This window comes from Coturnix japonica, chromosome 1 (assembly GCF_001577835.2).
Source record: "Coturnix japonica isolate 7356 chromosome 1, Coturnix japonica 2.1, whole genome shotgun sequence".
Lineage (NCBI taxonomy): Eukaryota > Metazoa > Chordata > Aves > Galliformes > Phasianidae > Coturnix > Coturnix japonica.
In genome coordinates this window covers 22,584,852-22,593,343 of record NC_029516.1, presented here as the reverse complement: position 1 = coordinate 22,593,343, position 8,492 = coordinate 22,584,852, and positions in this window count along the sequence as shown.

Sequence of the window (8,492 nt, the reverse complement as noted above, 5' to 3'; positions counted from 1 at the left end):
TTACTGTTCCTTTATCTATATCTGGACACGCCGTGAGGTTGCCATCCCTGAGGGGATAATAAGGTATCATTAAATGATTAACACTGTTTGGCTTTTACTTGTCTTGGGTGCTTCTGTCCTCACCCACTTGCTAACATCTATTCTAAAAGCTGCAGCTGGCCTTTATGAATAACTTCTTGTAAAAAGATGTTGGGCAATTTCCTTTTCCCTCCCTGACCACCTTCTGCAACAGCTCTTATTTCTCCTTAACATGATTGGTAAGACTATCATTACTGCAAGCACTTCTCACTTTGAGGCCTGTTCTGTGCAATGTTGTTTATGAAAATTTTATTGCTGTGTAACCTTCACTGAAGAGGATGAGCAGCCATTACCTCAGCACTTACTCACTCCCCCAGGACAGAATTGTTGAGGAAACTGTTGTTGAACCAAACATTTGAACAGTAACATCTTTTGGGACTGGCTTTTTCCATGCCTCTCCTGAAGCATGCTGGCCTGCTGCCCTTAAATAGCCTTTTCTAAGAAGCTTAATCCCATACCTACTCCCTCCTAGCTCTTTTCTCTGGAACCTGATTCACCTTGGTGTTTCTGCTATGGGGTAGCCAAAGTTTAACCTGTGACCATGGGCAATGGGAAATAAATAATCATAGAATCATAGAACCACACGGTTGGAAAGGATCTATAAGATCATCTAGTTCAACCATCCTCCCTTTACTATACCTACAGGAAACCCCTAAACCATATCTCCTAGCTCCCTATCCAGGCGCTTCTTGAACACTGCCAAGGATGGCGACTCTACCACCTCCCTGGGCAGGCTATTCCAGTGCCTGACCACTCTCTGAGAAAAAAAGTTTCTTCATATGTCCAGCCTAAACCTCTTTTGATACAACTTGTGGCCATTTCCTCGGGCCCTGTTTGTTGCCTGGCAGAAGAGACCAAGCTACTCCTCATCACAACCTCCTCATCACAACCTCCCCTCAGGAGGTTAATCATGTTAAAGGAAGCTCAAGTGTAATGTACAGATGATAGAGGTGAGACTAAGATATCACTGTGTGAACACACCGTAGATCACAGGATAATGAGGAACACTAAATAGTTCTTCTAAGGAAGAAGGAAGGAACTTGTGTTCCTCTGGATAACACTTCTACTAGAAGCTGAAAGCTTCTATTGAAAACAAGCATGGAAGGTTCATTCAGCAATTTCCATAATAACAGTGGCAGTTGTCTATCTTTTTTTCTCTTCTGACTCTGTCATGGAGGAATCTATTTATCCTTGTAAGCTAAGAATAGAAACCTGAAGTTTTTGCATACTCTAAGAATAGAAGTGCGTACTTTGCAGATAAAAAAAATGTTTAACTCCAAATATCAAAGTTGAAGTTTTACTCTTAAAAGTAGATCTCTAGCTGGTAAGAAAGCCTTATAATGCTCACTGTACTAATACTTCTTTCAGGAGCAGTTAACTGTATGCAAGAGAAAGCCTGAAGAGGCTGCTCTATTTGCCATACCACTGTCAGGGTATCATCCCAGAATGAATGCACTAATTTATGAATGCAGCCTTTTTCCTGAAGAAGTTAATGTGTGCATTAACACTACTGTGGTTATAGTGGTTTCTTATGTCACTTTTCAATGGTTAATAAAGGGTTTGTAGTAGGAATAAAGCTCATTAATACTGATATAAAGCAGGATCTATGGACAGCAGTTTTAGAGCCATAACTGATCTTTATAGCAAAGATACGGTTCTGTGGGGTTGTTAAAGAATATGAATGACGTATTGGGAAGGTTCTCTTCAGTGTGTCTTATTCAAACTGCTGAGTGCCCTAAGAGGCAGAGTTCTTTATCTCAGTTGATTGGCAACCACTTGGAATGTTTCTTACTGGCTCAAGCCAAGCAGTAGAGGGCATCAAGGAGACCATTCCATCACTGACCTTACCAAATTCACCTGTACAGTCTCTCCAGCAATGGAATGGCGGTCTGAGCATATCTAGCTCCTGCTGCTCTTTATGAGATACAGATGTGGATGAAGAGCTTTTAGCAAATTTAAGTTTTATGTATGTAATAAAACTTGCTTATGGGTTTCTGAATGTTAGTGCTTTAATTGAAGTCTTTACAGTCCAAATGAAGAAAGTGTTAGTACGAAAAACAACAAGGTTTTCCTTGTTTATGGCTCACAGCTATAAAAATGTTAATTATATGAAATCCAGGTAAACCATTTTTTACTGTGCAATGAGGAAAAGTCAGTGCTGAGTCTGTTTTGTATCAGATGGTATCTTGAAGTGCACCCTATAAGACAGATGCTGTTAGTTTTCATAGAATTATGGAATAGCTTAGGTCAGAAGGAACCTTAATTACTACTTAGTTCCAACATCCCTGCCAAGGACAATAGATCAGGCTGCCCAGAGCCCCATCCATCCTTCTCATGGCCACATCCAGGGATGGAACATCCACAACTTCTCTGGACAGCCTGTGCCAGTGCCTCACCACCCTCACAGTAACATGTTTTTTGCTCGTATCTAAACCTTCCCTCACTTAGCTTAAAACTGATCCCCCTTGTCCTATAACTATCTGCATATATAAAAATCAGTTTATCTCCTGTTTATAAGCTTATTTTAAGTACTGAAAGGCTGCAATTAAGTCTCTCTAGAGCATTTCCCAGGCTGAACAAGCCCAGCTGTTTCATTCTTTGTAAGAGAGATTGTTCAGCCTTTTGATGATCTCTGTGGACCAACAGGAAATTTGCTAACCTTAACATCTCTTCATGTGGCACGACAGCAGAGTGCGCTATTTTATCCCTGAATTGACAGGAACTCAATCCAGCTGCTGCTGTAAGACATGCATCCTGCATGCCCACATTATTTTGATCATAGTTTTCTGGGTGAAACTGGATGGGTATGTTCACTTTCCCTGGTAGTGCTGGGTGAGTGAAGCAGTTGCCAACAGAAATGGGAAATGTGGATTCTAGATTGTCCCCAAGCTTTTTAACTCCAAATTTGGCCTCATGTTTGTGAGGGGATTGTCCCCACTATTGAACTGTGGTGACGTCTCAGTGCAGCCCTCTTCATTACACCCGTTGGAGCTTGGAATTAAGCATATCCTAATCTACTTCTTCTACAAATGAAACTAAGGCTCATTTTGAATGTTAGCTGAAATCCTTTAGCACTACTAAAATTGTACCACTGTGTCATTAGCAGTCAGCAGCAAGATCAGGCACAGTGGGGTTCAGTGGTTTCCTTCAGAGCAATCCTGCAAATAGCTGCTTGCTAACGGAATCAGGTTGGAGAATCCACACTTACAGAGGCTGGAACCAATCAGCCAGTTTCACATACTGCATCTCCTACCGCACTGCTCCAAAGGGCTAAGGCCAAAAATGCCTATAGCCCAACGTCTTCTGAGTCGGTCTTTACACACTCAATTCCATTTACTAATTAAGTGTAAAGCTTAAAATGAAGAAGTGGGGATCATCAGCAATCCAGGCAAAACAGAGAGAAAAAAAATAGTCACAGTTCTGAAAATAATACGTTTGTGTTCAGTGTCTTTTCCCAGTTATCAAAATGACCGATGAAAGAGCTTTAAGGAAGCTCAGTCCAAAATCATGTGAGCTAAAAGGAGGCTCAGACTGCAGACTTCCACCTTCTGTTCCCTGTCCCTCATAAGACATGAGGTGGGTGGCTTTTACTTTGCACCCCTGCAGGCACTGAAAGCAGTACCTGCTGTGCTGTGCCACCACCAGAGCACAGTGCTGGGGCTGCTTGTTGCTGTGAGCAACCACAACAAAAAGCAACAGATCAGAGTTTCCCTCACTTCCTCTTCCCGACACGTGACAAAAAACCAACCCAAATAAGAAGAGGTATTTGCAACAGACTAAGCCCAGCATTGTTCAGATTTGGCTTCTGGCCTAGCATTGTTGTGTTCAGTTTACGCGGTGCTCCCTAGTCAAGTTTCTTGTATTTATTAACCTTTGTTTCTTAAAAAAGCACTATCTCATCGAAATATTGGAAGTGTTCACTGGTTGCATTAGACCAGCTGTTTATGAGCATCAGTCCCTGGTCTTAGTGCTTGTGGTATGAGGAAAGCTGGCTGCAGCCCCATGGCATTCTGCAGTCACCCAGCAGGTGCCGACTGTGCTGCGCTGAGCTGGGGGGAAATGAAGCAGAGCCCTGGGAGGTGCTGAGCTGGAAAAAAAAAAGAGAGATTCTGAGTGTTTTAAGAAAGCAATCAGCTGAAGGAGGGGGAAAGAGGGCCCTGCCACCAAGAGAGCAGGTGGGAGTGGAAAACAGCACAACGGCAAGTTTAGATAGGAGGAGGATGCACAGGGGGAATATTTTGGGACAACCATGATTAGAGCTGGGAAAGGGAAGAAACAGTGAGAAAAGCAGCAGTGGGAGTTATACTGAATTATGCAGGTACTCTGGATTAATTCTGATGTGATAGAAAGGCACAAAACTACAGAATGTGAAGCAAGGAAGGTCAGTAATGCTGTTTAAATGCTATGGGTAGAAATCAGAGACTGTGCATTGATGAAACAGCTTGCAGTACTGGAGGTGTGAGGTGAGCAGGAGAGGGCATCAAGAGGACAGGTGATGAGAAAAGGTCAGACCACTGTGCTGCTAATGCTGACAGCATATCTGAAATCAAATAGGTTACAACTATATATTGATCAACGGATGTGCCCTGTTAAAATTTTAAAGAAAAAGGAAGGCAAAATGTCTGTAATGTGACCATGGGCTCATGTTCCATGCTGAAGTTTGAAGTTTTCTGGTTAATTTTATGGTACTTCCCAGGAAGTGGCTCTGAGGAACCTGCTTGGCAGCAGAGCACAGGGCTGGCAACAGGAAGCATTTGAAAACCTCAGAGTGGATTTTCACACAAGTGGACATCAATGTCTTCTTCAATTTCACAAAGGCTAAGGGCATCCAAACACTACCAAATGTTCGCCAAGTAGTAAAGATTTACTCCAGTAAGGTAATAGCAAAAGGGTTGTATGCCTATTAGATGTGAATTCATAAGATCTAAGCTGAAGAGACCTCTGGGAGCCATTAACTCAACTCCCTGAAACAAGCAGGACCAATCTCAGGGCTATCATAGAATCATAGAATGGCTTGGGTTGGAAGGATCACCTTGTCCCTGACATCCAATCTAAACCATGCCCCTCTTGCTTAAAACCATTCCCCCTTGTCCTGTCACTCTTGAAATATTGAGCTGCTCAAGGCCTTGTTCTGTTACAGTCACTGACCCACCTATGCCAACAATGCCTGCAATCTAATTCTTTAATCTCATGATCTGTTCTGGGTGAAGCTATCCAGCATCGCAAAAAAAGTGCCAATCAGGTGCACCTCTGGCTGAGGTAACTGCTCCTTTGTGTCATCATAACTAATCCCAAAGCTCGCAGCATGGAGTAGCATCTGGATCCTAGGACTCAGGAGAAGAGTTCCCAGGCACCTGAACCAAAGTAACTAAGCTCCTGAGAGCTTTATGATTAATTAAAAATCTGTACCAATTAACAAACTGTATTATATTAACAGTTTATTCCTTATAGATTTCAGAGCATCTGTCTGGGAAGCCATAGTTACAAGCATATTTATGGTTTGAACCCATACCTGCATCTCATTAAACAGCAGAGAATCCACGTGGGGGAGAACTCCTGTCTGAGGTTTCCCTGCTGTTCATCACATCGGCTCTGACTAAAGAATTTCCCATGGTAGGAGAATTCATTATGTATTATTTGTCCATGTGGATTTTCTCTGGTCTTTCTGAGGCTGAGGCTCAGTATTAGCAGACAAATCTTGTTCTGCAAGTTTCAGAAAACTTGTAGAAACTTAATAAGCATTTGAGCCCTCCCCCTGTGCCAAATTTTGCTGAGGTTATGGGAGGAAGACACTCCCCTGTCTCCCTGTCTCTCTCACGGACACAGTTGCTCGCATGAAAGATGCGCCCACACACAGCTCTGTCTGTCTGAGGAGCCTTTCTGAAAGTCTCTTAGCAAGCATGGTTTGAACCCATTTCAATCTGATGCATGTAAGTTTTAGAATGGACCGAAAAAGCCACGCTATCCATATTTCAAATTCTGGACCTTAGAAATGAGATGTTCCAGCAGCTGAGACTCAAGTACTAAAACCCTTATGGAGTCCAAATGAATTGTGTTGCATAGGAATTGGACTCAATGAAACTCCTGGGGGTTAACTGTTGTCTCAGTTGGACACCGGTCTTTGTCAAAGAACACACGACGAAAAAAAGACATAGTTTGAAGGTTTCAGTTTAAACAAGCTGGGAGGCATTTTTTAACAAACAACTTTTAAAGTGTCTCCAGGACAGAAATCAGCATCAATCAGTGAGAATGAAATCAGCAAACAGTTCCTCTGTTCTTAGGAAGCATTTTAATGACCTTCCAGAATAGTAAGCCAGAACACCATGGGCAGAACACAAACAGCATCTCTCTCACTCCAGGAATTTGGTGCATGTTCTTCAATTAGGAAATTCTCTATATGAAATGCATTCGGGTGCTTTTAAGCTTTTGTTGAGTTGCATGTATTCCATCACTTCTTTTTTTTCCTTATGTGTTGGATTGTTCTCCAAAACCTTTATAAATTTCCTACTTATGACAAACAAATGTGCTCCTGGCCCCATCTAACTCAGACATAATGCACAAGAGCACTAAGACAAGCTGGAATCCTTTTTATGTAATGCTTTCTTCCTCTCTAAAGGCATTTAGTTTAGGAGACTGCAGGCTGTGACTAGAAAGCAGAAACATTTGACATCTCATTCCAGGCCTGTGCTGAATGCAATGGGACATTGCCTAAATTCCTTGGGCATGCTGTTCCTCAGCTAGCATCCCCCGTGGGATGGGCATAATAGCAACATCACAGTGGCATTTTGAGACTGGGTTCTTTCTAGCCAAGGAGGTTTATTGAACTATAAACTGTAGTAACTGCAGCCATTACTGTGCAAAAGCTCCTAGAGGTCTTTGCTGAAAACCTTTTTATTTTCTTCATTTTGACATTCCCATACAGAACTGCCAAACAAACTCTGAAGTTTACATTTATGAAGGCTGTAATCATTCCATGAAGCTCAAGAAATCTGGCAGTGATCTGGAAAACTGAGGAGGTAATAAAAGGTTACCAGCAGGAATGCAGAGCTGCCTTGTATGGTAGTGGAGAGAAGAACCAGCACATATTTTGATCTTACAGTGCAGCTCTTGTCTTTGGGGTGGGCCTTAATTGTGTAGCTCTGCCTGCATTGGGAACGCGTGGCAGTGTAAACATTCCTCTAATAACACAGAGGTTCTCTTAAACATTTGTAAATAGTTCAGCAATTTTGAGAAACGGGGTGGAGCCTGGAGATGGCTAAAGAAAGAAGCATTATTCTCATACTTGATGCACTCGCTGTCCCAGACCCAGGCCTGCTCTTAATGTAAACCTTTGCCACTTTGCCTCCAGCGCAATGGCACGATATGCGTCTGACCTGACGTGGATGGCACACGATGTTCCAGAGCTGCGCCGCATGCAAGTCTGCCCCAGCCCTGACACTCTGCCCTGTGGGTTTGTTTCCACTGAGAAAGGAAAGGCACAGTATACTGGCCATGTTGTGTTTTGGAGGAGATAGGTACTCTTACATTACTGATGTTACTTATGGCAGAAGAAGTGGAGGGGAAAAAGAACAAAACTGTAAAATCAAACTGTAAATTTTTGCTGGCTTTACTTAAGTCAGAAAAGTAATTCTGTGGTGTAAAATGCGAAGCCCACAGAAGATGGGAAATTCTGAACATCAGACATGTCTGCATTCTTTGGCTCATTAGTTAATTAGCTTCATTAGAATGAGTAAGGAACTTCTGGGGGAGGATAATGATATCATGCTTACTTTCACTGATAGTTATGGAAGTCTCCAGGGATGGGGCATCCACCACATCTCTGGGCAAGCTGATCCACTGCCTAACCACCCCCACTGTATAAGACTTTTTCCTTACATCTAACCTAAATCTCCCCTCTTTATACTTGAAGCCATTTCTCCTTGTTCTATCACCACTGACCCTGCTAGAGAGTCTGTCCCCTTCTTTTCTGTAGCTCACCTTTAGATACTGAAATGCTGCTATCAGGTCACCTTACAGCCTTCTATTCTCCAGGCTGAACAACCCCAGCTCTATTAGCCTGTCCTCAGAGAAGAGTTCCATCCCCTATATTATTTTTATGGTCCTCCTCTGGACTCATGTACTATACTCTCCTGTACTGATGACTCCATATCTGGACATGGTACCCCATATGAGGGCTCACCAGCACAGACTAGAGGGGCAGGATCACCTCCCTCATACTGCTGAAAGCCTAGAACACGGTTGGCTTTCTGAGCTTCAAGGGCACATTGCTGGCTCATGTCCATCTTCACATACACTATTACCCCCAGGTCTTTTTCAGCAAAGCTGCACTCTATCCTTTCATCCCCCAGCACGTATTGTTAGTATGTATTGCAAGATCTTGCACTTAGATTTGTTGAATCTCATGAGGTTCACCT